Source organism: Balaenoptera acutorostrata, chromosome 6 (assembly GCF_949987535.1).
Source record: "Balaenoptera acutorostrata chromosome 6, mBalAcu1.1, whole genome shotgun sequence".
In the NCBI taxonomy this organism is placed as follows: domain Eukaryota; kingdom Metazoa; phylum Chordata; class Mammalia; order Artiodactyla; family Balaenopteridae; genus Balaenoptera; species Balaenoptera acutorostrata.
In genome coordinates, this window is record NC_080069.1 from 106,502,851 (window position 1) to 106,530,619 (window position 27,769).

Genomic DNA, 27,769 nt, shown 5'->3' on the forward strand with positions numbered 1-27,769 from the left:
ATGGGATTATAGAGATGCTCCAAGATAATGCATGTGAAAAACAGTAGCCTCTCTAACTAAAACACTCTGTAGTCTCAGAACCTTTGCCCTTGCTGTTCTCTCTGCTTGGAGATCTCTTGCTTTCCTCCAGAGACGTTTGTCGGTACATGCTTCAATTCATTCTGGCCTCTGCACAAACGGCACCTTGTTAGAGGGACTTACCTTGATTATCTTATCCAAAATAGCCATCCTATACGCTCTACTTTCTCATCCTGCTTCATTTTTACTTCGGAGCACTTCTCTGACCATGTATTATATAGTCAGATGTTGATTTGTTAGTTGGCCATCTCTTGCAGTAAAATGCCTGCCACATGAAGGCAGGGATTTTTGTGTGTTTTGTTCACCTCTCTATCCCCAGCACCTATAATAGTACCTGTCACGTAGTAAACACTCAAAATAAACGTTCATTAAGTTAATGAATGTGCGAGATTATCTTTACGTTGAAAATCTCAGGCACCTGGTGGGCATTCTGTAACTGTTGGCAGAGTTAGCAACGGGAGTGCGTGCTCCTGTGTGAGCAGAGCTGGGGAATCACGACACAGCAAGCAGCATCTCCTTGGCTTCACACCCCTGCAGATTGCGTAAGGAATATCCAGACGCTTTCTCTTTCCAGCATGATGTAATGTGGAATGAGAAGACCTAAGGAGCATGCTCCTGACAGACCAGACAGATGATCTCATTCCCTTCCTGGGCATTCCCAGGCTTTTCTGTTCAAAAAGAAAGACATAAAACCCGCAAAGTTCAGTTCACAGGTGGTTGTTTCAGCCGCAGTCCTTTGTTGGCAAAATCCTGGAGCTCATCTCACAGCTCTCTGGCGGCCAGGGGGAGGGGAGTCATGTGGGATCTTGCCTGGCCTCTTCCTTCAGCCAAATGGAATGGATTTAGCCTGAGAAACTGGGACATACAGGGGGCGAAATACATTTCAGCATCAGCCACAGGGGACAAGCTGTGAGTAACTAACTGGGGGTGATGGGAGAGTTTAAAACACAAAGTAAACAAAGTGTTTCATTGACTCCAGAAGCCTGAGGTTGTTCTTGGTATTGTTTCAAAGGTTTAGGGCCTGAAGAAAGAATGTACCCAATTTTTCTTACACGGCTCACTTTCATATAAAAAGTCCTTTGGTTTTGATGTCTGTGTATATATTAAAATGATCATAATTCTGATTTATAGATATTTATTGTTCTACAGTTTGCAATACCTTTTTTTAGTCAATAACATTTTAATATAGTTCATTGTAGATATAACCTAAGTCAAACAAATTTTTGTTACCATGAGTTTTTTTTTTTTTTAATTGGGGTAACATTGCTTTATAACATTATGTAAGTTTCATGTGTACAACATTACTATTTTGACTTGTGTATACACTGCAGGTTGCTCACCACCCAAAATTTAGTTTCCATCCACCACCATACAGTTGATCCCCTTTACTCATTTCACCCTCCCCCTGCCCCTTCCCCTCTGGTAATCACTACTCTGTTTTCTGTAACTACACGCTTGTTCTTGTTTGGTTTGGTTTGTTCATTTCGTTTGTTGTTTGGTTTTTATATTCCACATCTGCGTGAAATCGTACTGTATGCAATAGCTTTTAACATGCAGATCTTCAAAAAAGCTCTGAAATTGAGGGATGTAGAATTATCCCCATTTATAGTTGAGGAAGCTAAGGTTCAGAGAGGGATGGTGAATTGACCAAGATCACACAGCCAGAGTGTAACAGAGCTGGTAATAGAACCCAGATCTGGTTATCTGGTTACCGTAAGTGCAAATTTCTCCAGTGAAAATTTCAAGACTAAAAAGGTGATCTCTATTTGTCAATCACAGTGTCTGTATTCCCTAAATTTTTCTACATTTTTTCTTCCCGGGTCAGCTACTAGATACCATATTTTAGACCCAGGTCTGGGGCAGGTATGGGCAGACAATCTGTGCACAAACCAAACTGAAGTCCACCTAAATGTCCCACGAACAATGAACATATCCAAATGGAACTGTCGACTCTGCCCTCCAAACTTGCCCCTCCTCTCTTTGCTGTTCCCGTCCCACCAGTGTCTCTTTATCCAGACACTGGTATCACCAGTTGCTCAAGTCCTAAGTAAAGAAGTCATCCTTGCTTTCTCCCTTTCCATCCAATCCATGATCAAATCTTCCAATTTTCATTTCCAAAGTATATCCTGGCTCTGTCCACTCTTCTCCATCTTTATTGCCAGCATCTTAGTCCGAGCCACAGCATCTTAGTTCGTGGTCCATAAAATCTCCTGAGATATTTCCTCATAGCTGCTGACCGTGTCCCATGCTCTGCCTCTCCCATTCATTTTCTCCAGTGGAAACAAAAGTGACTGTCTTAGTGTATATCTATTTCTCGTGTTTAAATCCCCCAAGGCTTTCTGATGCATTTATAAAACCCAAAGTCCTTAACATGACCACTACGCTCTGCTTGATCTAGCCCTTGGCTTTCCCTCCAGACTTATTTGTGCCCTTTTCACACTTGCTTATTCTATTCTAGGAGCTGCTGTGTGGAGGGAAATGTTTCTTGAGAATAAAGTCCGTATAGAAAAAAAAGAAAGAAAGTAGAGCTTGAATACCAGGGGAGGTAGAATCCGGGGATATCACTTGAGCTGCAGAGTCCAGCTGTGCCCTAAGTACTACACTGAGTTACTGAGCCAATACGTTCCCTCTCCTATTTTGAAAAAAGTAAGGTCACGTTGATTCGTGTTTACTATCGTTTGCAACAAGATATTCCTGGATTTTTAGAGACTCATAGTCGGGTGGGGAAAAGTTGACATGGGAATAGGCAAACACTCTACAAAGTGGTTGGTATGATGCAGGTAAATACCAGAGACTTTTGATCAGCCTGGGAGAGGAAAAAGCATCAGGGAAGGCTTCCCTGCAGGAAACCTGGTCTGAACCTTGAAGCATGCCTAGAAGTTGACAGGATGCCTCTGCTGACCAGAGGGTGGGGCTGAGGCATTCCAGGGGTCAGGAAAAGCAAGAGTCAAGGTATGGTGTGAAACCATACCATAGGTCAAGGAAGTACAAGTAGTTCAGCATAACTTTAGTGCATCACAGGGGATAGAGTTAAGGAAAGAGAAGCTGGAGAGGGAGGCAGAGGCCAGACCAGGAAGTGGCTAATACGTAGGTCATCCTAACAAGATGAACATTATCCTGGAAGTTTTGAGGGGACATTGAAAAACTGATATCACCACTTTTAAAATGGGAATTCTAATCCCTGCCTAGCTTAGGCAAAAATATTAGGGTGAAAGTCTCTCAATAAAATGGCTGTGAAAGTACTTTGAACCAGATATGAATAAGCGATTTATGCAAAGGAAAAAGAAAGCTGGAATCTATTGGGCATCTCCCGTTTGCCAGGCTCTGGACCAGGAGAGAGACTCAGGCCAGGTAGGAGGAGCTGAGGAGCTGTGTAGGTGGGTTTGGTGAGTCCCCTGAGCTTTTTGTTCCCAGCAGCAAAGACAGTGGTGGAGCATCTTTAGGAGCTGAGCGTTATCCTTGAAGGGAGAGCAGAAAATACTGCTTATGAACCTAGCCTACTTCACCAGTGCCCCGAGCTGGATTTTCTCCCTGTTCCTCTGTGCCTCATTCTGGCATCCCAGCAACATGATCCCAGAATGGCTTGACAGCCCTTGTCAAGGCAGAATCCTATGGGAAATCATACATCTACGTATTGGCTTTATTATGAATTTCCCCTCATTTTATTCCCAGCTAATTGAGTTGGAAAGCCTCATTAAGAAAATACACCTCCAGAATTTAACAATACCCTCTTCCCTAAGACTCTAAATGGGAAAAGCAAAGAATTTTTCCTTTCTCTTCTCTGTTATATAAATTTAAGATTTGTAAGACATCTCAGGAGAAAGGAAATGATTGTTGACTTTCTGATAATGTTACCCCTGTTTGTCCTCATCCGGATGGGCCAGAGCAGTGAAAGCTGGGTGAGGAGCATAGTGATATTTAAAGGAGGGGATGTGGGAAACCATTACAGCTTTGAAGACGTAAAGTTTTTACAAACTCACTTTTCTCTGAATCCAGTTGATCTGACACATTAGCTGTCCCCATGGGATGGATCATTCCACGTGGTCCATAAAATCTTCCGAGATATTTCCTGTTAAATGGCCTCTGCCACTTCTATATTTATTTATTTTACCCTAGGAGCCTAGAAATATAGTTCAGCTATATAGGTGGGCTCTGGCTAGCTATTAAAGTCTTCATGTAACTTGATTGGACGCATCTGTAGAAAAGAGGGGTGGGGCATATTTTTATTTACTCTAATTAATGTGAACTCTTCAGAATAGAACTTTGGGCATTCAGGATTTACATATGACCCATAGCTGCTGCTGCATTGTGTGGAAAGAAAATCATGTTTAATAGCTTTGTTAAAAGTTTTTGCTTGTTCCGACCTCGTTGCTGTAGAGTCTAACTCAATCTGTGTGTGTTTAAGAAAGAAGGGGAAACAGGCTGGGTGCAAAACTGTGCTCTGGTCTCTACTCAAAACATCCTTTCTTTGCAAACTCTGAAAGCCTTTTAAAAGCTGCTTTGATTAGCTTCCTCACCACTCCCCCAGCACAGAGTGAGATGCTAGTTTGTGGCCCCGGATGAGAGAAAGAAGGGAACCACAACTCTCACGGGACCGCTGGGCCACTCAAGTCTTCCAAACCCAAGAGACTTTACATAAATCGGAGATTCCCTGGAAGGGGACCAGCAGCCTTTTGAGCTCTTTACCCATCACTAATTCTGGCTCCAGCTGGACTCCGGCTCTGGTGATGAAAGGGGCTGAATGCAGCGGCTTCAGCAAGCATTTTGGATGGGATCTATTCAGTCTGCATTTACTCACCCTGCATTATGGGGTTTCCATGGCAACAGGGGCATGTTTCGGTGTGTTGCATGTGGAGGGGCTGTACCTTATAGTCTCCCCTTGTCGGGGAAGTCTGATCATGTGTCCCTTCCTTCCTACTTGTCTGAATAGGCTCCACCAGGAGCCAGTCTCTCTTTCCATGTGATATGCAGAGACAAATGCCTGAGGCCAATGTCCAAGATCCTAAAACATGGATCCCACTGGAGACATAGGAGAATGGAGTCGGCTCGAAAGACACTCGGCAAGGTTGTGGCAGATCAGAAATTGAGGCCCAGGCCCCTTTCCTGCTCTCACTTGGCTCCCAGCCTTGGCTGGGTTTTGAGGGCCACGAGATGAAAAGATCATCTGGACATTGTCCATCGTGACTCTGCTCCAAGGAGTGCAGTTCATGAGGCAGCTGGTAACAAAGAGAACTCCTTGCATGAGCCTGGAAGAATTGTCCTCTGTGATGTCTGTCTACTAGTCATTCGACAAACCTGAGAGTTGGGTGTTTGCAAACAGTTCACGGGATCATCGAATCATATTCAAGGGGAATCTAGTTTATTACCACTATTGTAGGAGAAATATCCTCTCTCTTATTCTCTTGTCCCCACCCACCTCAGTTCACAGAATAAGACCCTCTGTCATCTGAGAAGTTTCAGGGAGAAAGAATTTGTTCTTCTTTCCAGCCCCTTCACTTACTCAACCTCACAGGAGAAGGTGTCACTTTGGTGTTGGCAAGGGTTGATGTTTCTCTGTCGGGTGGGTCTGTATGTTAACGATTGTGTGATAGGTGAGCTATCTTAGGTTCTCATGTGTCTTGGTGCCTGTCCTCTGTACTAGACTATAATTTCCATTTCTTTTTTTATTCAGTTCAGTAACTTCATTTATGAATCGTTATCATTCAGAGTTGAAAAATCAGTAGCCATTACGACAATCTAATCCTTTGATGCATTATTGTTTCACTTGTAGAATAATCATGGAGTTTTGAATTAGATATTAAACTTTGAGCATTGAGAAATTGTACAATAAAATTCCAAATTTTCCAACTTATCTTGGAAAATCTGGCAACATGGGGCCTACATGGAAATAATCAGTAGGAGGTAGCCAAATTTGCCCCTCTAGCTGGGGCTGTTCTTTCCGGTTTTCCAGCTCCCTCCATGCCCACTCACACATTCACAGTATCTAACACCCCAGTGGATGTTTGAGTGTGTGACCCCTGCTAACGTGAGGTGTGTGCCTCATTCTCTGTAGGGGTCACATGATACAGTTTGTGTGATGTGTGACCTGTCCTTTTGTGTGTTTCAATGGGGTGTGTAGGAAGCAAGAATGTCCCTCATGACTGGCTGGGTTAGGGCTTTACAGAGCCAGCCTCCCCATGTCAGGGTGCTGAGGTCTAATGATAATCCCAGATGTCTAGGTGCTGCAGAGATGTCAGAGAAGAGGAGGTGAGCAGCTTCACCTGGGAAGAGCAGAGAAAATAGTACTTGAGCTGGGTTCTGGAGAACGACTAGGATGTCACTAGGCAAAGGAGGAGGAGAGAGGCTTTCTGAGCTGCAGGATCATCATGTGGGGGAAAAAAAGGCAATTACGAAGCACATGAAACTTTAAAAGACTATAAACATTTTGGCATGCCAAAAATGTCAGATGCATGAGAGGGAGCTGGGAGAGAGAGGCAGGGATCAGGTAACAAAGGGTCCTCCATTGTCAGTGGAAATCTACTGAAAGTTAATTCTCAATTAATTTATAATTACATAAGCAATGTACAATTGCATTTTAATCGAAAGGTCTAAACATTAAAGATAAACGTCTTTGACATCTGTGTAATCCTTAGGCCCTCTTTGTTTATCTAGGGCTTCTCAACCTTGTTACTACTGACATTTTGAGCTGGATAATTTCCTTGCTGGGGGTGACTGTCCTGTGCACCCTGGACTCCATCCACTACATGCCAGTAGCACCATCCCTCCTCCCAACACCACCAGTGTTCTTGAGACATTGCCAAATGTGCCCTGGGGGCAAAAAAGTTGCCGCCAGTTGAGAACCAATGACCTAGCAGTAACCAGCATGCTCCGTCTGCTGTATTTCTGTACAAAGCTTATTTCTATACATTTACCTATACATATATTTACCATGTTCTGTTCATTTTCTGGTTCTGTTGTGTTTTTCTTTTTCACGTATGTAGTATTTTGTTAGTATGTGTTCTGTTTTTCTTTTTCACAAATGCTATTATGTGATATGCATCAATTTTTAACTTGCTTATTTCATACATCTTTGTGTTTATTGATACCTAGGTATATGCTGGTACATAGCAAGCTATCAGGATTTTTTTTTATAGCATAATATTCTGTAGTAAGGCTATAGCACAGTTTATTTATCTGTATCTATGTTATTGGATCTTTAGTTTGTTATTCTTTCTTTCTTTTTTCTTTTTTGTATTTCAAACAATTTGGCAATGAATGTCCTAATATATTACCCCATGTACACACAAGTCTGTACCAGGAAGACAAGGCAGCCTTGCTGTTATTCATCTCCAAAATGACTAAACCATTAACTAGAGTCTCTGTGCTTCTTAGGGAAATGATTATTGTCTATTGGAAACAGCCCTAAAGGGAAAAGAAAAAGGAGGGCAAAGAAGAGAAGGGTGGAGGAGAGAGTAAGGGCGAAGAAAACAAAGAAGGGTTTCCCGGCTACTCCAGTGATTAGAACTGAGCATTAGTTCAGAAAAAAAGGTTTTTTTGGTGAGAAGATGAATAGCACGACAGGGTATTTCAAATGTCAAAGGAGACATCCTGGTGCAGCAGGAGGGAGGAAGAAAGATGATGCTTCCAGATTTTTCCCAAAGCTTCACAAGACTTTGCCTCTTAGCCTCTGATTTGACCCACAGCCAAAACCAACAGGCCTCTCATATTCCTTATCCCAAAGAAATGTGTCCCTTTAATTCCTGCTTAAGCCAATTATCTGAGATATGGTTTATATTCTGAAAAGATATCATGTGCTTTTAATAGACCCCTTCCTTCGTGGGCTGATAGGCTGGCACTGGGCTGGACTCCTCCAAGGGGGGTTAGTTCATAACCTTGCCCTTGTTCATCTCACCGCATGAGTGGGTGTTCAGTATCTGATAGCCTTCCCTGTAATTTATCCAAAGGGTAGAGGGCCAGAGCCTTTGGGATTAATCAGCTCTGTCTTGGGAGAAGCTGAAGCTGAAGATTCCCATTCTGCACGTGCCCTCGACATGCCTGGTCAGTGATCTCCCTCCCATCCTTCAAGACCTGGCTTCCCCTGGGAAATAGTTTAACCCCCTTGCCCTCCTGACTCACTTCCTTGATACCTCCCAAACCCTAGCACCTCCTACCCTCTCCCCTCTATAATAAGTTTCCCTGTGTACCTTAGAACGTCTACTGCTTCCTCTGCTATGTTCTGGACCATCCCTTGGGTCAAGACTCCAATACCTTGAGGGCAAGACTGGATCTAAGGCAGCCGCATGTTCTCATCTCTGCGTACTGTGCTGCATTCCACTGATCAGTGAGTCACAGAGCCTGCCCAAACTCAAGAGCTGGAGAAAAGGACACTGCCTTACAAGGGGAGGAGGCACAGACTTCATGTTGCAAAGGAGCCTGGATACAGGGAGGGAATTTTTGCCGCTACTTTTAGAAACAATCTATTTGAGGCAGTTTTATTAAAATTAAAAATGCATATACTCTGGGACCCAACAATTTCACGTTTGTCTACCTGAGAGACAATTTACACACGTGCATAAGGAAATATATGTCAGGACATTTATTGCAAATTTGTTTGAAATACAAAACAAGTTCAAGGTTAGCTAACATAGATACAGATATACTGTGATATATATACATATACATGTATAAATACATACACTACAGAATACTATGTCATATTAAAAAAAAAAACCTGGCAGTTTCCTATGTACCAGCATAGTTAGCTTATCCCAAATACTAAGGCATGTGAAATAAGCAAGTTAAAAGTCGATGCATATAACATAAAAGAATGTATGTGAAAAAGATAAAAAGAACATGTACTATTGGTAAATACAGGTACAGGTCAGTCTATGGAAATAGGTCCAGGAACTTCTACAGCAAATAGATAACACTGGTTCCTGCTAGGTCCATGGTTCTCACCTGGGAGTGGTCTTACCCTCAGGGGACATGTGGCCATGTCTGGAGACAGTTTCGTGTGTTCTGATTTAGGAGATAAGTGAAGCTACTAGCACGTAGCAGGCGGAGGTCAGGATGCTGCTAAACATCACCCAGTGCCCAGGACAGGTGCCTCTAGCAAAGCACTGCCCAGCCCCAAATGTCAATAGTACCAAGGCTGAGAAGCCCTGCTGCTCTAGGGAGACAAAGAAGGGATGTTTTAGACCATTTCAAAGAAAATATAATTGTGAATTGCAGATGTAATTACAAATTGACTCAAAAGTAACCTTCAGTAGATTTCCATTGAACACAGAGGACTATTTGTAACCTGGTCTCTGCCTTGTCTCTCCCTGGTTCCTATAATACACCTTACATTTTTTTTTTAACATCTTTATCGGAGTATAATTGCTTTACAATGGTGTGTTAGTTTCTGCTTTATAACAAAGTGAATCAGTTATACATATACATATGTTCCCATATCTCTTCCCTCTTGCGTCTCCCTCCCTTCCACCCTCCCTATCCCACCCCTCTAGGTGGTCACAGAGCACCGAGCTGATCTCCCTGTGCTATGCGGCTGCTTCCCACTAGCTATCTATTTTACATTTGGTACTGTATATATGTCCATGCCACTCTCTCACCCTGTCACATCTTACCCCTCCCCCTCCCCATATCCTTAAGTCCATTCTCTAGTAGGTCTGTGTCTTTATTCCCGTCTTGCCACTAGGTTCTTCCTGACTTTTTTTTTTTTTCCTTAGATTCCATATATCACCTTACATTTTTGGCATACCAAAATGTTTATAATCCTTCAAAGTTGCACGTGTTTCATGATGATGTTCTTTAATTCACACGATACTCTGAGCTGCATAGACCTGGAGTGTCTATTCTACGTTTCTTCTTGGATGTCTAATAAGTAGGCCATAATTAACCTGCACGGAACAAATCTCTTGATTCCTACCAGCCCCAAACTTGCTCTTCTCCCAAGCTTTCCTTTATCAGGACTTGGCATCTCTTTCTGCCTGGTTGCTCACTTTCCTCACCCACATCCACTCCATCAACAGGCCCTGGCCGCTGTACCAGCAAACTATATCCTGCACTGACCATTTCTCACAACCTCCTGTCACTTTCCTGTCTCCCTAAGTATGCCATCTTTATATCTTTCTTAAGCCACAGAAAAGGGCTAGGGAGGATGACAGGGGCTGGTACCACATGGCCAGGAAAGCAGATTGTGGGAAGTGAGAACAGAGCTGAGGGAAGCATATTCTCTAAGAGAATTTCAATGAGAACCAGAATATGGAAATATGCCCTCTGCCTTTTATTTTGGTAATAGAAAAAAATGTTAAATTAGAAGGCTAAAAAGAAGACCGCCAGCTGCGTTTTGAGGGAGGTTTTCCAAGCTGGGTTTGCATGTGGTAATCAGACCTTGTGTGCAGGCTTTAGTCAGAGGGCACAGCAGCACTTTGTTAGTGGGGCCGCATGGGGTTTGCCATGGCAACAGAGGGGGACTGCCCAATGTTCCTGAGGAGGAAGAGAGCAGGAATGGATCCTCTCAGTGGGTAGACTGGGGAGCCAGTCCAGGTTGGAGCTTGGGTTGCAGTCTCATCTATTAATGGGATTGAAGTGGAAAGTGGATTAAGTTTGATGAGCCCTGGAGTTTGAGACAGAGACTAGTGTAAATTCTAGTCTCAACCTACACTAAATGTTTGAGCTTACTAAACATCTGAACGTCTCATTTTCTTTACCTATAAAAATAGATTTAATAATTTCTGGCTAGCCTCTATTCACCATTGGACTGAAAGAGCAATTAGAAAATAAAAGAGATAAAAGGCATCCAAACTGGAAAGGAAGAAGTAAAAGTGTCCCTGTTTGGAGATGACATAACTATTTATGTAGAAAACCCTAAACATTCAACAAAAAACTGTTGGGACTAATAAACACATTCAGTAAAGATGCAGGATACAAAATCAGCATACAAAAATCAGTGGTAACTCTGTACACAAACAATGGATGCTCTGAAAAGGAAATGATGAAAACATTCCCAATTACAATAGCAATAGCAAGAATAAAATGTTTAGGAACAAACTTAACCAAAGAGGGGAGAGATTTGTACACTGAAAACTCTAATACATTAATGAAAGAAACAAAAGAAGATACAGATAAATTAAAAGCCATCCCACATTCATGCATTGGAAGAATTATGGACAAGTATGGACATTGTTAACAAGTATGGACATTGTTAAAATGTCCATACTTCAGATTTAATAAAATCTCTATCAAAATCTCAGTGATGATCTTTACAGAAATAGAAAAAGCTGTCCTAAAATATGGAACTACAAAAGACCCAGAATAGTAAAAACAATAGTAAAACAATCTTATAGTAAAAACAATCTTGGGCAAGAAGAGCAAAGCCAGAGGCATCACACTGCCTAATTTCAAAATACACTACAAAGCTATAGTCGTCGAAACAGTATGATACTGGAATAACAATAGACATATTAACCAATGCAACAGCATAGAGAGCCCAGAAAAAAATCCATACGTCTATGGTCAACTGATCTTTGACAAGAATGCCAAGAGCACACAATGAGGAAAGGATAATCTCTTCAATAAATGGTATTGGGAAAACTAGGTACCCATACTGATGAAGAGTGAAATTGAATCCTTATCTCACACCATATACAAAAATCAACTCACAATGGATTAAAACCTTAAATGTAAGACCTAAAGCTATAAGACTACTAGAAGAAAACAGGGAAAAACCTTCTTGACGTTGGTCTGGGCAATGAATTTTTTGGTTATGACCCCAAAAGCACATTGTCAGCAAAAGCAAAAATAGACAAGTAAGATTGAATCAAACTAAAACTCTTCTGCTCAGTAAAGAAAACAATCAACAGAGTGAAGAGACAACCTGTGAAATGAGAGAAAATATTTACAAACCATGTCTTTGATAAGTGCTTAGTATCCAAAACATGTAAAGAGCTCAACTCAATAGCACACTTATTTTGTAAAGTGTATTTACATGTTTCATTGAGATACAAGTAACATACCATAAAATTCTTCCTTTTTAAGTGCACAATTCAGTGGTTTTAAATATATTCACAAAGTTGTGAAACCATTATTACTATCCAGTTCTAGAACATTTACATTAGCACAAAAGGAATTCTGTACCCACTAGCGGTCACTCCCATTAGTCGTCTTCTAGCCCTTGACAATCCAGTAATCTGTTTTCTAACTCTATAGATTTTGCCTATTGTGGATGTTTTAAACAAATGGAACCATATGATATATGCCCTTTTGTGTCTGGCTTCTTTAGCTTACCATGACATTTTCAAGGTTTTTCCATATTGTAGAATGTATCAGTACTTCAGTACTTTTTCATAGCTCAGTGACATTCCACTGTATGAAAACAAGTCCACACAAAAACCTGTGTGCAAATGTTCATAGCATAACATTACTCATAATAACCAAAAGGTGAAACAACCCAGTGTTGTGCAATTAATGAATGGATTTTTAAATTTTTGGAGCTGGGAGCTCCCTGATGGCAGGAACTGTGTCTTATTCGATGTTTTATACATAACGGGTATTAGGTGAATGTTTGGTCAATTAGTAAATGAATGACTACTACTACTATACTGTAATATAGTATAGTACTACTATACTCTAATAATATGCAATAATTGACTATTATATTAATTATGATGGAGATGACAGTATTGAGGATGATGGAAATTACTGCTTAATTGAGCTTGGTTAGGTTTCTGACTCTCTCTGGATTTCAGTTCCTTTGTTAATAAAACAGGGCTAATAGTGATGGTTAAAATGAAATCAGGGACGTGATCATTATTCCTATATGTAAACTTAATTCCCCATTGCAACCTTCCTTTGCCAGGCCTGCCGTACATATTGCAACAATAGACAATCACTGGGCATTTAATAAATGTAGCAGTAACCAAGAGTAAAGGACTCACTGCTCAAGAATTTCTTTGTATCAAGTAAAATTTCATTTCTTTTGAAATTAAAAGAAACTACACTTGTTCTCCTGGATATACAATTAGTTATAAAAAGTTTATGGATATCTGAGGAAAGATTGAGGTTGAGGCTCATGTATTTTAGGATTTTAGTGTTTGTTTCATGTTTTCTCAGTTTCAATAAAAATCGCTGAATCTCAGGTTTCCTAAGGCAGGGCTGTATCTTTATCATCGTGTCTTCAGTGACAAGCAGAGGGATTGGCACTTAGAATGTGCTTCATTATTGTTTTGCAGATCACTACATAGACAGTATTTGATATAAAAAGGTGTCAAAACTGATCTCTAGGCTCTGTGTCAACATGCGAACTCAATGCTCCATAAATTTCACCCCAAAAAATATGAGCGACAGTGAATTGGAGTAGATCCATCCAAGGAAACTGTGCCTTGCAGACCTGTTTCCCAGCCTAACTTCTTGGAAAAACGTATGACCTCGTGCAGGCAGACTGCACCCGCCTGCCCCCCACTGCACAAGGGTAAGGCCTTTCAGAGACTCAGCCTTCCAGGATCTGGGTTTGCTGCAGGGGAAAGTCATGTCATGGGAAATCAAATATAGAGCCTGTAGCCTTTCACAGACGGAGGGACAAAAGCAGATTATTCGTGGTGGGAATAGAGACAGTCATTTTAGCCAGTATCTCCAGACTTAAAAAAAAATGTCTAGCCAGTCTTTGTGGCTGAGCCCTGGAGAAAATAACCTCAGAGCCATATGGCTGATGGGAATGTGGAGGCTAATTTCATCTGTAAAATGATAGGCCTGGATGAGATAATCATCACTCTTCTCCTTCCCAGCTCTGCCCGGTGGTTTCTCTGAGAAACCCTACAGAGGGGGGTGTGGGATCCCAGGGCCCCCAGGGCCTAGGGGAGCCTGGAGAGGGCCACAGGGCTGCCATGGGGTTCCTGCTGGGGGGTTTCTGACTTTTCTTCTGCTGCTGTGTGCACTCAGCTTCCCCCTCTTTCTACAGGCTGAGCTTCTCCTCTGCTCACTCATGCTCTCCTACAGTACACGTGTTACCTACACAACCAAGATGCTGAGCCTGAGGGAGGAGGGCTTTTAGCCATACTCCGGTGTCTGGAGCCATCACTGTCACTGATGTGTTTCTGAAACAGAAATCTGACGTCCCTCTGTGAATCCTTCCATAGCATCCATTGCACTGGGTTAAAGTCCGAATCTTTGTCGCAGCCCCCAAGACCCCGGAGCATGGGTCCCAGACAACCTCTCCAGGATCATCCCTGGCTACTCCGTCCCTCAGCTGAACTAGGTGATTTTCTTTCCCTTTTTTCTTTTTTTCTTCTATAGACCATGTCCTCTCTCATCTGGAACTTGTGCGTATACAGTTGACCCTTGAACAACATGGGGTTGAACTGTGCGGGTCCACTTACACACAGATTTTTTTTCCATGATACAGTAGCTGAATTTTCATTTTACAGATCTTTGAATTAAGTAAGTGTGGATTGGTTAGATCACAATATTTGAATTGAAAGAACTTACGGTTTTAGTCCGGATTCTATCCAAACTGTTTTAGCTTTCTGCCCTTGGGTGAGTCCTTTATCACTTCCTTTGTTTTTGAGGCAGACAGAGCAGTAAGTGCATGTCTGACTGCGTGTAGGGCTGGAGCCCCAAACCCCACATTGTTCAAGGGTCAACTGTATTGCTTTTACAAGAACTAGAGTGATCTTTACATATGTAAATCAGATCACAACCCTCCCCTCTTAAAACCTCCAATGGCTTCCCATCACACTTAGAATGTAATTCAAACAGCTTACCGTTCCCTACATGGTTCTACAAGATCTGGTCCTGTCCTCTTTCTTATGTTTCCTGTCTTCTTTTTACTCCCTAAGGCAGCCATGATCACCTTCTTTATGTGCCCAGAACATGCCAGGCTTGCTCTGAATTTAAGACCTTGGTGCTAGTGCTTCTCTCTGTTTATACTTTAGTTGTCCGCATGGTCACAAGGCTGGACTCTTCTCCTCTCTCAGGTTTCAATTGAAATGGAACTTCCTTGGAGTGGTCTTCTACGTCGATCAAGTCTGAAATAGCTCCTTTCCATAGCAGTCTTCATGTCATGTATCACTTCCTGATGTTTTGTTAATTATTTATTGTTGATCGACCAGCTGAAAGGTTGACTCTATAAGATCAAAGACCTTTTCTGTCATGTTCAGTACTGTATGTACCCTTAATTTTTAGAAGAGTTCCCAGAATATATTAGGCACTCAGGACTTGTTTGTTGAATGAACGAATGAATGAATGAATGCCTGAACATCTCTCATCATCCTTTCCCTTCTTTCATGTGTCTAACTTCACTTAGACATCATTTCCTCCAGGAAGAGTTCTGTGACCCTGGAAGATGAGCTAGGTGGCCCTCATGTGTGTTCCCTTAGCAGTTGCTACTTTGAGAAACAGAGGATGTATGATGCTGAAGTCTCATTGCCTCTTAACTTGTCATTTTTCCCTTGACTATGTTCTTGTGGGCAAAACCTCTAACCTGTACATTGCCACGTGCCATACCTAGTTTACTTGTGAACAGTTCAGTGGCTTTAAAAACACAGAATAAACTGTGTATTCTTTTGCTAAAACAGTGTGGTGCTTCCTAGGTAGTCGCCCTGCTGTCCTCTGGGTTAATTCACTCAAGGACGAGAATGAGGAACTATTTGGGGTTGCTGGACCCAATTCCAACGTGTATGTGTTGGGGGCTTCCAACAGAATAGCAAGCAATTTTTGGATCCTGCTGGTGTCCAAGAATTCAACTCAGTTCTGATACTGTCTACCCAGAGATAGCATCAGCTTCCACAGGCTAAGAGTTCAGTCCTGTAAGACGGCTCCCCGCCCCATTTCAGAAACCAGTCACAAGTCCAGGTTGTTACCTGTTCTTCTGACTAACTGGCTATAAATCAGAGGTTCCCACAACCTCCTCCTCAGGTCTGATTAATTTGCTAGAGCAGATCTCAGAACTCAGAGAAACATTTTACTTACTAGATTATCAGTTTGTTATAAAAAGATATAACTCAGGACCAGCCAGACGGAAGAGATGTATCAGGCAAAGCATGGGGAAGGGGCACAGAACTTCTATGCCTTCTCTAAGCATGCCACTCTCCCCAAATCTCCACCAACCTGGAAGCTTACTGGATGCCACCCTTTTCAGGTTTTTTATGGAGGCTTCACTATGTAGGCATGATTGAGTGAATCATTGGCCATTGGCGATTGAGATCAATCTCCAGCTCCTCTCCCTTCCCTGGAGGTCAGGGAGGTGAAACTGCCTTCTAAAACTCTAATCCCATGGTTGGTCCTCCTGGCAACCATCCTCCAACCTTAGATGCTTTCCAATAATTACCTCAGTCACGCAACAAAGGACACCTTTATGCTCTCATCACTTAGGAAATTCCAAAGGCTTTAGAAGCTCTGTGCCAGAAGTGAAGATGGAGACCAAATATAAATTTCATCTTGTAAATTACATCACAGGGAAGCACTAGCTGAGTGCCTGTTAAGTGCTGATATTTTGCTTACATTTTCTCCTCTTATTCTCAGAAAGCCCTCAATAGGAGTCAATGCTGACTCCACTCTCTGGGTGTGGGAATTGAAGCTCAGAGAGAGCAGTGACTTGGTCAAGTTGAGAAGACAGAAGCAGTGTTCTGTCCTCACTCTACACTTTCTCCTCTTTTCAACACCTGTCCACAGCAACTGTGCAGGACACGCAGCTGGCATCCCCTGAGAATTTTATTGGCCATCTTCAAATTAACAGCTTCCCTTCTGACCTCCCAGAAAGGAGGCCACAATCAGAAGTCAAGCTTCAGAAGAGGAAGAGAACCTGAGGCTCTGGTTCCAGGTATCGTCTGGGGAAGCGGCTGACGGAAGCCAGTGTTATTACCTGGCTAAGCCTCAGTGTTGATCTGCCCCCTTTCCTGAGATCACCCACGTCTGATCTGAGCAGTGTTTCCTGGCAACGCGATTCGATGTGCTGATAGTTAGATAAGAAAGGAAATGGAGGGACATTCATGACTGGCTGGTGATGATTTGTTTTGGGGAAAAAATTAAAAGGTATTGGATTAAATCCTGGGTGCACTGGTGCCAGGTTCTTTCCACCCTGGCACTTAGGCAGCTGGTGGGGCTGCTGACTGATCTCCATATGCCGTCACCTCCCGTCTCAGCAGTTACGGTTTTGCAGAGTCACTTACTACCCTGTCTTAGCGTCCTCAGAGCTCACTGCAGTGGATTTAGGGGAAAACCACAGCCAAAACTATTTGGGCAACTGAAAGCTCCACAAGCTGGACTTCTGTTCATGAGAGAGCTGCTCTGTCTCCCCTCAGTCTCCTCTGGAAAGCTCAGAGTAGATACCTCTGCCTTAGTGAGCCCTCTTCCACACACCATTTAGAAGGGCCTTCCTAATCTTCCACAGAGTTGACCCTTGGATGGTTACAAGCAGTTGCCCTTCCTTTCCCAGCCTTGATGGGACATATATCAGAGGCCCTCAGTGGGAGTCGGACACCCAGCTGGAGGACCCGGTCTTGCTATAAACTTGCTGCATGACCTTGGGAAAGTCATTTCACCTCCTTGAGCAACAGCTTACCGAGCCATTAACTGAATGGTTCAGCTATGTAGTGCTATGCAGTGTAATCTTATCTCAAGAGCCCCCTCTGGCTTTTTAATTGTGTGATTTTAAAGCCACTCTGAACTGACAGGGGATGGTGCCCAACACATATTAAGTAGAAGAAGACTGTTTTGATGGAAAACTGTCATCAAAGTATCCCACATTTGTTTAAATACATATGTCCGCATTGCATGTGTTGTTTTGGTAAGTTAAAATAACAACTTATTATAAGTAATCTTTTGTAAGTTGATCGTTCCACTAAATAATTGATTCATTCCAAAGGCTGCACGGGCCTACTTGATATTGGGATACAGATACATTTGGGATACAGAAATAAAGAAAACGGGATCATTGTCCTGCAGGGTCTGAAGTCTAGGGAGTTTATGGGGACTTATGATTTATTTTTAAAAGCTTTTCACAAAGTAATTACTCTGCATTGAGGCTGGCTTGCCTCCATGTCTGATACGTGGAAAGGGCACTGGAGCTCCTTTTCTCATGACGAAGTGTGTATCGTTCACGTTCTCTTCAGTGAGACATCCTCTCCTTAGTGCTCGCACTGGACTCACCCTTCCTGAGCTCCTACCCAGCCCCGCGTTTCTGCCAATAATTTAGTACTAAACCATACAGCATCTTCTTCCTCCATTTCCACCTCCTCACCACCCATTCTCTCCTTAGCTCACTCCAACCAGGCTCTGTCCCCTCCGTTCCACTGAAAATTCTCTGGTCAAGGTTACAATGCTGTAGGTCTTTCGTTCCACAAGAGAAGGGCAAAAATGCACATTTTCAACAGCATCAAGTGGTAGAATGGGCTGCTGATGTCCATCTGATGTTGCCTCCTGGATCCTGCAGACTGTAAGGTGGCTCTTGAGTGCCGTGCACCTGAACTTTCATTCTCTGGTGTCTGTTTATGCTGTCAGTCTTACCCCCACTTCACTGTCTCAGGATTCCCCGGGGTTCCCTTAGTGTGTCTTTCTCACCATCAGACCTTAATTCATGCTGCTCTTCCTGCCTGGGTGACCATCTTTGTCTTGTCCAAGTAGAAAATTCCTACTCTTCTTTGTAATGGACCTCTTTCTGTCTTATTCCCCCCACCCTTTTTTTGTTTAGTTTTCCTCTATTTCCTCTTCCCAGAGCACCTTGATTTCCCTTTGGGGAATTATATCTCCCCTATTGCAGGCAGGAATGCCCTGCTGGGTCCTTCATCTCACCTACTTGGTACAGTCATAGAATGGGCATTGACTTACTCTAGGCCAACTGGACTCTCTCTCCAGGAGAATGCATGAAATATATGGATTCTCTCATTCCAGCAGCTGTTCCAGGTCCCGATTTCAGTCTCCATCTATTCCAGTCTCTTTCTTTAGCCTTCTCCCCTGACCTCAGAGTCTACTCTTACACTCCTGACATATGCTTTTTGAGACTCTCATCCATAATGGGTTTCTGCTTCTCGCAATGGAAAAGCAACAGCAATAACAAGGTTGATACATCTTTGGAGACTCAGATAAGCAGTGCCCTTCCCTGCAAAGTTCACAGGCTTCCTCCTTTGTCCTTCCTTGGCCTCTGGTTGCTCTAGTGGATTCCTCTTCTATGGCACTGTAACTGACCTCTCCTCCCCTGAGGGGGTTCCAGGGGGTAGAGATCAGAGCTCATTCAAAGGTGGGTCCCGAGAGCCTAGGATATACTTTATCTGGTTTACTGCTGGGATGCAGATCAAGTTTGTTCAAGGGTGAATGAAGAATTAGAACCCTTGTACCTACAGGGCAAGTACATTCTTCTTATTGACAGAGATGACCAGTTGACAGAGTAGTTTCCTTTTCAAGCAGTTAACATTTTGTTTTTTTTTACTTGATTTTATTTATTTATTTATTTATTTATTTATTTATTTATTTATTTATTTATTTTTGGCTGTGTTGGGTCTTCGGTTCGTGCGAGGGCCCTCTCCAGTTGCGGCAAGCGGGGGCCACTCTTCATCGCGGTGCGGGGACCGCTCTTCATCGCGGTGCGCGGGCCTTTCTCTATCGCGGCCCCTCCCGTCGCGGGGCACAGGCTCCAGACGCGCAGGCTCAGCAATTGTGGCTCACGGGCCCAGCTGCTCCGTGGCATGTGGGATCTTCCCAGACCAGGGCTCGAACCCGTGTCCCCTGCATTAGCAGGCAGATTCTCAACTACTGCGCCACCAGGGAAGCCCCAACATTTTGTTTTTTATAGAATTGTCCTTGTAAGAGATTTGACTACACTACATTTAAAGCTATGGATGCCCTTTGTATCCATCAGGTTCCAGTCAGGAAAACGGAAAGCGTATCAGGAATTTCAAAGAGAGGGATTTAATATAGGAAATTGACTACACATGTGTTTGAAAACCAAACTAGCAAACAGAGGACATGAGATAATCCAGACATTTGTAACTGCAGGAAGTCACTACTACCCCTCGGGCAGGGAGAACAAAAATGGAAAGATAGTATTAGAAGAACTTAGGAAGGAGGAGATGGAAGCCTGCATGGCTGATTCTCATACTTCTGAGGTGGGGGTGGGTGGGTGGGTGGGTGGGGGGAGTGTCTTAAAACTGTGCTTCATTGGGCTTCCCTGGTGGCGCAGTGGTTGAGAATCTGCCTGCTAATGCAGGGGACACGGGTTCGAGCCCTGGTCTGGGAAGATCCTACATGCCGCGGAGCAACTAGGCCCGTGAGCCACAATTACTGAGCCTGCGCGTCTGGAGCCTGTGCTCCGCAACAAGAGAGGCCGCGACAGTGAGAGGCCCGCGCACCGCGATGAAGAGTGGCCCCCGCTCGCCGCAACTAGAGAAAGCCCTCGCACAGAAACAGAGACCCAACACAAGCCATAAATAAATAAACAAATAAACAAAAATTAAAAAAAAATTAAAACAAACAAAAAAACTGTGCTTCAACCTCTGGGGAGGGGACACCCTGCAGTCAATGCTTAGACATCTGGGGAGGTGCCCCATGGGCTGGTACTCAGATTTCAGTGTGGGGTACACTGTGGCCAGTGCCAGGACTCTGGGAGTGTGAACTCAGTGCTTGAGCTCAGACCTAGATGGGCCATTCAGCGCTGGTACCTCTAATGAAGCATCTCATGGTGGGTACCGGGAGTGCTGGAGTAGGCTGAGGCTAGAACCTCAGCTGTCTTGCTTCTGGAAGGTGTCTGGCTGGATCTGGAAACAGGAAGAGTCTTCTTTCATCCTGCCACCTTGTAGTCTCCTATCAAGTCCTCCTGCTGAGGAACCCTCATGGGAAGTGAGCCATCAAGGAGTCTGGGAAATGTAGTTTGCAGGAGCAGTTCCCAGCTCCAGCAACACAGAGTGTAGAGGAGGATGGGGAGCCTTGAGGCTGAGAGACACTGGGTAAATAACTGACATAGACTCTTCCAGTAAGGAGAGACTAAGCAGAGTTGGCCTCCAAGGTAATGTGGCAAAACACAGTCTTCCTATTTTGTAACCCATTTCCAGCCTGATTCCCAATAACTCTTGAGTAAGAAATTGCAGCTTGGGATGGGACTTCGGTGGAAAATTCTGATGCCAATGTGAAAAGTGGCTCCAAAGTCAAAGCATTCCTGCAAGCCGGTACACAAGGAGCCCATGATTTATTCTAGCTTTTCCTTATTTTGCCTCTTTCTGCAGTCCCTGCTTCCAAGAACATCTTCTGGGACAGATGATCCCATGGCTCAGATACTTGGAAACATAGCCATTTACTACAAAGTCTGCTGCTCCTCAGACCACCCTGCCAAACCCCTTGCTGTGCAACCGCACCCTGTTCCTGCAGGCTTGCCTCTCTCCATGTGTCACTGCCCCACGTGTCATCACCCCCTTCCTTGGGAAGAGAACGCCATGACTCGACACGTCCCATCTCCGGACTCAGTTTTTTCCTTCTTCATTTTCCATTGCTTTTGCTCATCCCTTCATTCTGATGCAGGATGGAGGTCCCTGAATCTCTTTCTAACTTTTATGCTCTTCTCCTAGGATCCTACTGTGTAAAGAGCACCCTGTTATAATAGTGACAGTGAAATTTCATACAGCCACAATTATTTTTCATCTACAACCTCTTTGACACACTGTTAGGAGGAGAACAGGTTTTTGGATTCGAGTAATCATATCTAAATCCTAACTGTAATTTAACTTGAAAAAATTTAGCTACTTAATTCCCCTGAGCCTGACTTTCCTCTATTTTAAGAGGACTAATAACTACTTCCAAAGATTGCTAGGAATATTAAATGACACAAGGTACTTGCTGCATCCACACATAGTAGGACAGGGTAAATCTCGGTTCTCCTTCCCCGTGTAAGAGTGGTGTTTTTCTTATACATTTATGGGGAAAGGAGGACAGAGCATTATATAAGCCTAGCCTGAGCCATATAATAGATATTATAATAAGAAAGGACTTAAGGTTTAAAATCTGGGCAATGCTATGTGGAGGAGAATTATTTATCTATTCCTACAGGAAGACGAGAGTGATACTATCATCAGATGAGTTCTGACTGTGGACTGACTTCCCTCCCCCGAGTTTACCTGGCTTCTGGAAGGTGTCTTGTTATTTGTACAACTCTGTTATTTGTATATGCATAAGAGCAGGGAATAAGGAGGCTGGAAGCAAAAGCACAGGGCTGGGACAATATGAGGTATTCCTAGGGAAAGAATGGCAGATTATAGGACTAGAAAGGAAGCTTTGAGTCACACTCTGCCAATCCCTGAATGACCTGCTAAGGAGTTTTGCATTTTATTTCTTAGGCAATAGAAAGTTAAAACCAGAGAGAATAAAAAACAGAGAACCTTATAAAATGGATTTGACATTTTATTTACAAAAGCTCTTACTTAAGGAATGACAGGCAAAGAGATTCAGAAAAATGCAAAATCCAGAAAGATCTCTCTTGGCAATTCTTTTTTTTTTTTTTCCCTTAAATGACTTTAGGAAAGATATACTTAAAGTAAGTGCTAGAGGCTGAGGTGTCCTTGTCGCTTTATCTTTTCTTTTTCCCATTCACAGAGAACATGACTTGCCACTGCTTCAAACACAGGAAAGATTTCAGCAGTGGACAAACTGCAATTCTCAGTATCTCATGATGGGTTTATTCTGTTAGAAGCATTTGGATCATTGCTGCCTCTAAGGAGTTAACATTCTGGTTGAGAAGACAGATGCAAAAAGAGATCAGAATAATCAATAAGGTAAATGTAATGAGGAGTACTGGCTAGTATTGGATCCTCAAGATGGAGCTTGTAGGGCTTCAAGGAGAACTTTCCGGAAACACACACACAACATTGGAAAGAAATAGCTAAGCTGAGCCTTAAAGGATGAGAAGGAGTCAACCACGTGGAGGAAGAGCCTGGAGAAGAGCAGTCCAGGTAGAGGAACAACCTGGGCAGAGATGAGAAACACCATCATTCATGAGGGGAGACCACAAGCAATTTGTGATCCTGGAGGCCAACGAGGCAGAGAGGAGTGGGGAAAGAGGAGCTGAGCAGGTGAGGTGGGGCCAGAAGGAATAGGGTCTTATGTGCTTGGCCAAGAAGCTTGCAAATTATCCTGTAGTCTCTGATGTGAGGATGGGGAGGGCCTCTGAGCAGGTAATGACACTGGAGATTTAACATTTCATCTGCTCTTGCGACTGCATGAAGGAGGGAACAAGATGAGACCAGATGGGAGGTATTAGCAGTATTCTAGGTAGGCTCTTAGGAGGAATGGGGCTCTTGGGGGTGCCAAGGCGAGTATGGAAATGGGATCTGGGAGGGGTTGGTGCTTGACTGACACGGGGAGATGAGCCATCCCAGGTGTTTAACCACCATGACTGATAGGTGTGGTTGCCAACCACAAAACAGGGGGCACATGAGGCGTGGCCACTTCGGAGGAAGACGGTATGCGTAGCTTTAGAAGCAATGAACTTGACGTGCCTTGAGGAGGCTGAAAATTCATCCTCCCAGCTGTATCAATTACCAGCTCTTTGACCTTGGGTAAATGATTTAATCTCCTGAGCCTCAACTTCCTCATCTCACTTGAGGATGGGAAAATAATGAGTAGTTTTCGGGGAAAGAAATTTGCTCAAGGAACTCAAGGTGTTGCTTTTATCAAACTCTTTCCATTTGTACCTTCTTCACAGTAACTACAGGGAAACAAACGAACAAACTTCTATCCTGAAAGTTGACAAATGTTCCTTTCTGAGCCAAGGTTCTGCTTCTGTTGATCGTCTTAAGCCTCGGGAAATCCCCCACCTGTAGGACTGGCCCTTGGGTTTCATGTGTGTCATGTGGGATGTTCTTTCTGCTTCGTCTTAATATCAGAGTGACAGATTACAGTGTGAAGGTCCCAGAGGTGGAGACACTCCTGCTGAGAATCCACATCGAAAAATTCAGAAGCCTTGAGAAGTAAAGGTGATCCAGAAAGAATTTTGAGGTGTGTGAAAGCTTTGAAATAATCTTTATTTTATATTTATTTCTCTCCTGTCATATTTCTAAAGATTTTGAAATTCATTTCATCCTTAAATATTGTCTTTTTCTGTAAAAATAATGATACATAAATTTTTCACCTCTATAAAAGCCATCATTTTTGAACCCAAAGATGGTGTGTGTGTGTGTGTGTGTGTGTGTGTGTGTGTGTGTGTTTTAGTGGCAGGATAGAAAAAGGGACAGACCCAAACCCCTCGGCCCACATTTACTCCTAGTAACCCATAAAATAAACAAGTCTCACCATCCCCACCTCATGTGCTCCTACAACAAAAAGGATTGGAGTGTGATGGGTCCAATTTTTGCTATGAACTGTGAACTAGCATATTTTAAACTTGACTTCTGAGGTTGATGAAGGAAGCTTTCTTGTCCTCTAATAAAAATGCAGATGGCTGTCCTTTGCAAGGTCCTAAATCCACAAAGCTGTGTTTGAGTATGAATCTCATCTTCATCAAGGATAAGAATAGACTGGTAATTCAATAAGTCACGCTGTGCATTATTTCCATTCCTCATCCCAAAACAATTTCTAAAGGGTTTGACATATAGTAAGTGTGCATTAAATATGTATTAAATGAGTATATAAGAAGGCATTAGCACTAGCCTGAGAATATGAAGATCTGGGTTTAAATCCTGGCATTGTAGGCCACTATCTACAATGACAGCGAGTCTTGGGTTCTTTAGAATAAAGTCCTTTAAGTTGGTTAGATCAGGATTTGGGTCCTGGTTCCATGCCTAACTGGCCATGTGTGGGGAGGACTGGGGTCAAATTTCATAACCTCTCTATAACTCAGTAGGCTGCAGTGGTTGAGCTTGAGGATGCTGGGTTTGAATCCGGTTCTGTCTCTTATTATCTAGAGGACTTTGGTAGTTCAGTCAAATGCCTTGATTTTCTCATTTGCAAAGTATAAAAAAATAATTGTATCTATTGTTATGAGTTTGCTATGAGGATTTACGATTTAATATATGCAAAGCACTTTGAGTAGAGCTTGGCACATGGTAAGCACTTTGTATGTGTTAGCTATTATTCTATTATTTTTATTACACTACCTCTTACTGTGCTGTTGGAACTCTGAGAATGTACTTTTTTTTTTCCTAGGGAGAGAGGTTCCAAAGCATTCAACATCTTGAGGGTGGTGTTAGGATGGTCGGTCATTCAACCTTGGCCACTTTGGGTTTCAGTTTCCACACATGCCAATGAGATAATGTTCCCCATCCCTTCTCTCTCTGTATATAGCATAGGCTTTAGTGAGGCTCAAATAAGATCAAATGTGAAAACACTTAGCTAACTCTCAAGTGCTCCATAAATGTGAGTTTATTAGTTGGAACCCTTTCCACTACAAATGATAAAGACCCAACTCAAATTGATGTATGCCAGAAAAGAGGATTTATTGTTTCTTGCAACTGGATTCTAGAGTAGCTTTCAGTCCCAAAGGAAGAACTTTGGGAACCCAAACTGATGCTCATTATAACATGAACATGTAATGTACATCTGTATGTCATCTCTGATGGCTGCATTCTCTCCCTCTCTACACAGACTTTTTTTAATATGATGAGGAAGATGAAACCAGGAGACCAACTTCATATTGTTCCAGTATTCCAAGCCAGCAAAAAGAGGAAATCTCCCAATCATCTCTTGTGTATTCACTTCAAGGAAGAATTCTAATTGACTCTGATTTAATCTCCTGTCTAACCTTGGGCCAGTCATTGGATATAAGGGAGTGGATAACTAAGATTGTTTAGGCTTGGTCACAACCCTTTCCATTTAACATGGGACAGAGGGATAGTGTATTAGTCAGAGTTCTCCAGAGAAACAGAAACAATAAGAGATATACATCTATATATAGAGAGATTTATTATAAGTAAATGGCCAATTATGGAAGTTGGCAAGTCCCAAGATCTTTAGTGAGTCAACAAGCTGGAGACCCAAGAGAGTGGATAGTATAATTCCAGCCCAATTCTGAAACCCTGAGAATCAGGAGAGCTGATGGCATAGTTCTAATCCAAAGGTCAACAGGGTCAAAACCAAGGATAGCCAATGTTTCAGTTCAAGTCTGAAGACAGAAAATAAACAAATATCCCAGTTCAAAGGAAGTCAGGCATCAAAAATTCCCTTACTTGGGGGAGAGTCAGCTTATTTGTTTTATTCAGGCCTCCAACTGGTTGGATGAGGCCCACCCAGAATAGGGAGAGCAATTTGCTTTACCCATTCAGCTGATCTAAATGTTAATCTCATCCAAAAACGCCCTCACAGAAACACCCAGGGTAGTATTTGACCAAATATCTGGACATCCTGTGGCCCAGACAATTTGACTCATAAAATTAACCATCATAAATACGTTACCAGAAGAAGGAAAAAAAGAGGACAAAAGGTATTGAGCAGATTTTTAAAAACAATACTATCATAGATTATCATTACTAATAGTAGTTTCTTTGACTTCTATAGAGATGATTACAATAAGCCTAGATTAATTATACCCAAAACCCTTGTGTATTTCTCAATTTCTGGCAGAGATAGGTTACCAGGATATTGATCCCATTAGAAACTGTCTTGGTAGAGGAGGAATCCTACTAGTACAAGGTTCTCAACCTTGAATATATTGACATCCGTGCTGGAAAATTCTTTGTTGAGGGGTGTTGTCCTGTGTAGTGTAAGATGTTTACAGCATTCCTGACCTCTACCCACCAGATGCCAGTAGCACCCAACCCCCTGCACCATCCACCTTGCGACAATCAAAAATGTCTCCAGGCATTGTCAAATGTTCCCTGGGGAACAAAATCTCCTCCCACCTCTGGCTGAGAAGAATTATACTAATAGCTCCCGGCTAAGTAGTAAGTCATACCTCTCTATTCTTCACCCTTAGTCCCAAATGATGGAGGGCATGCTGCCATGCTGGGTTGGTTTTACAACTTTTTAACTCCCCCTGCCATCCCTTCTACGCACACCCCATTACACTGAAGCTCCCCATCACTGGGGCACTGAACAAGCATACTGTTGAGAAAAAACTGCAGGGTATACAACTCAAGATATTTGGGGGTCTAGTCCCTCCTCTGGCACTGACTTGTGTATGGCTGGGCATCTCTTTTCTCTCCTGGCCTTGGTTTTCCATATTGGCAAAACGAGAAGATGTCCTGTAATTCTTCATGTTACTCTAAAATTGTTTGATACAAATTGATGAGATTTAAACTATGAAATGGAAAATCACCATACAGAATTCACTGACTGAGTACTTTGTGACTAAGATCCTAAATTTCCCATAAGCATCTCTTTTGCTTCTTGGAAGTGAAGATTGCATTGGGTTACTTGAATAAGGAACCTGGGCAAAAGTGAGGACTGACCTACATCTGGATTTCTGCTGCTACTTGATGTTTTGTTTTGGGGTGTCACTCAAGATTCCATCTGTGCGTAGGAAAACAGTGTCAAGTGGAAAATCATTCAGTGTGGCTAAACGATTGGGAGATTGTGCAAATTTAGGTGCCAGAGTAACGGGTACATTACCAGAGTCGGGGGTAGTGGAATGCATAATAAAACACATATTTCTATAACTGGGTGAATTATTTCTCATCTTTATGTTTGAAATTTAGATATATGGGAGAGTGAACTTAGCCAGATGAAATTTGGAGTAGACAGATAGAATTACGAGCTGGGCTTGCTTTGTCTCATATGATTTCAGAGTGAACTTGTCTGAGGTCAT

The 27,769-nt window shown here is 42.8% G+C and overlaps 1 long non-coding RNA gene across 3 annotated transcripts; it reads left to right on the top strand.

Moving 5' to 3' along the window:
- The first annotated feature begins 825 nt into the window (after positions 1–825).
- Positions 826–27,672, top strand: LOC130708449 (uncharacterized). 3 transcript variants are annotated; one of them, XR_009008666.1, is made up of 5 exons: positions 826–987; positions 13,290–13,528; positions 22,627–23,102; positions 23,735–24,027; positions 25,612–27,672. It is a non-coding gene; the product is annotated as an uncharacterized LOC130708449 (long non-coding RNA). The 3 variants fall into 3 exon arrangements; XR_009008665.1 differs by lacking the exon at positions 13,290–13,528; XR_009008667.1 differs by lacking the exon at positions 13,290–13,528 and having other exon boundaries at positions 23,916–24,027.
- The last annotated feature ends 97 nt before the right edge of the window (positions 27,673–27,769 follow it).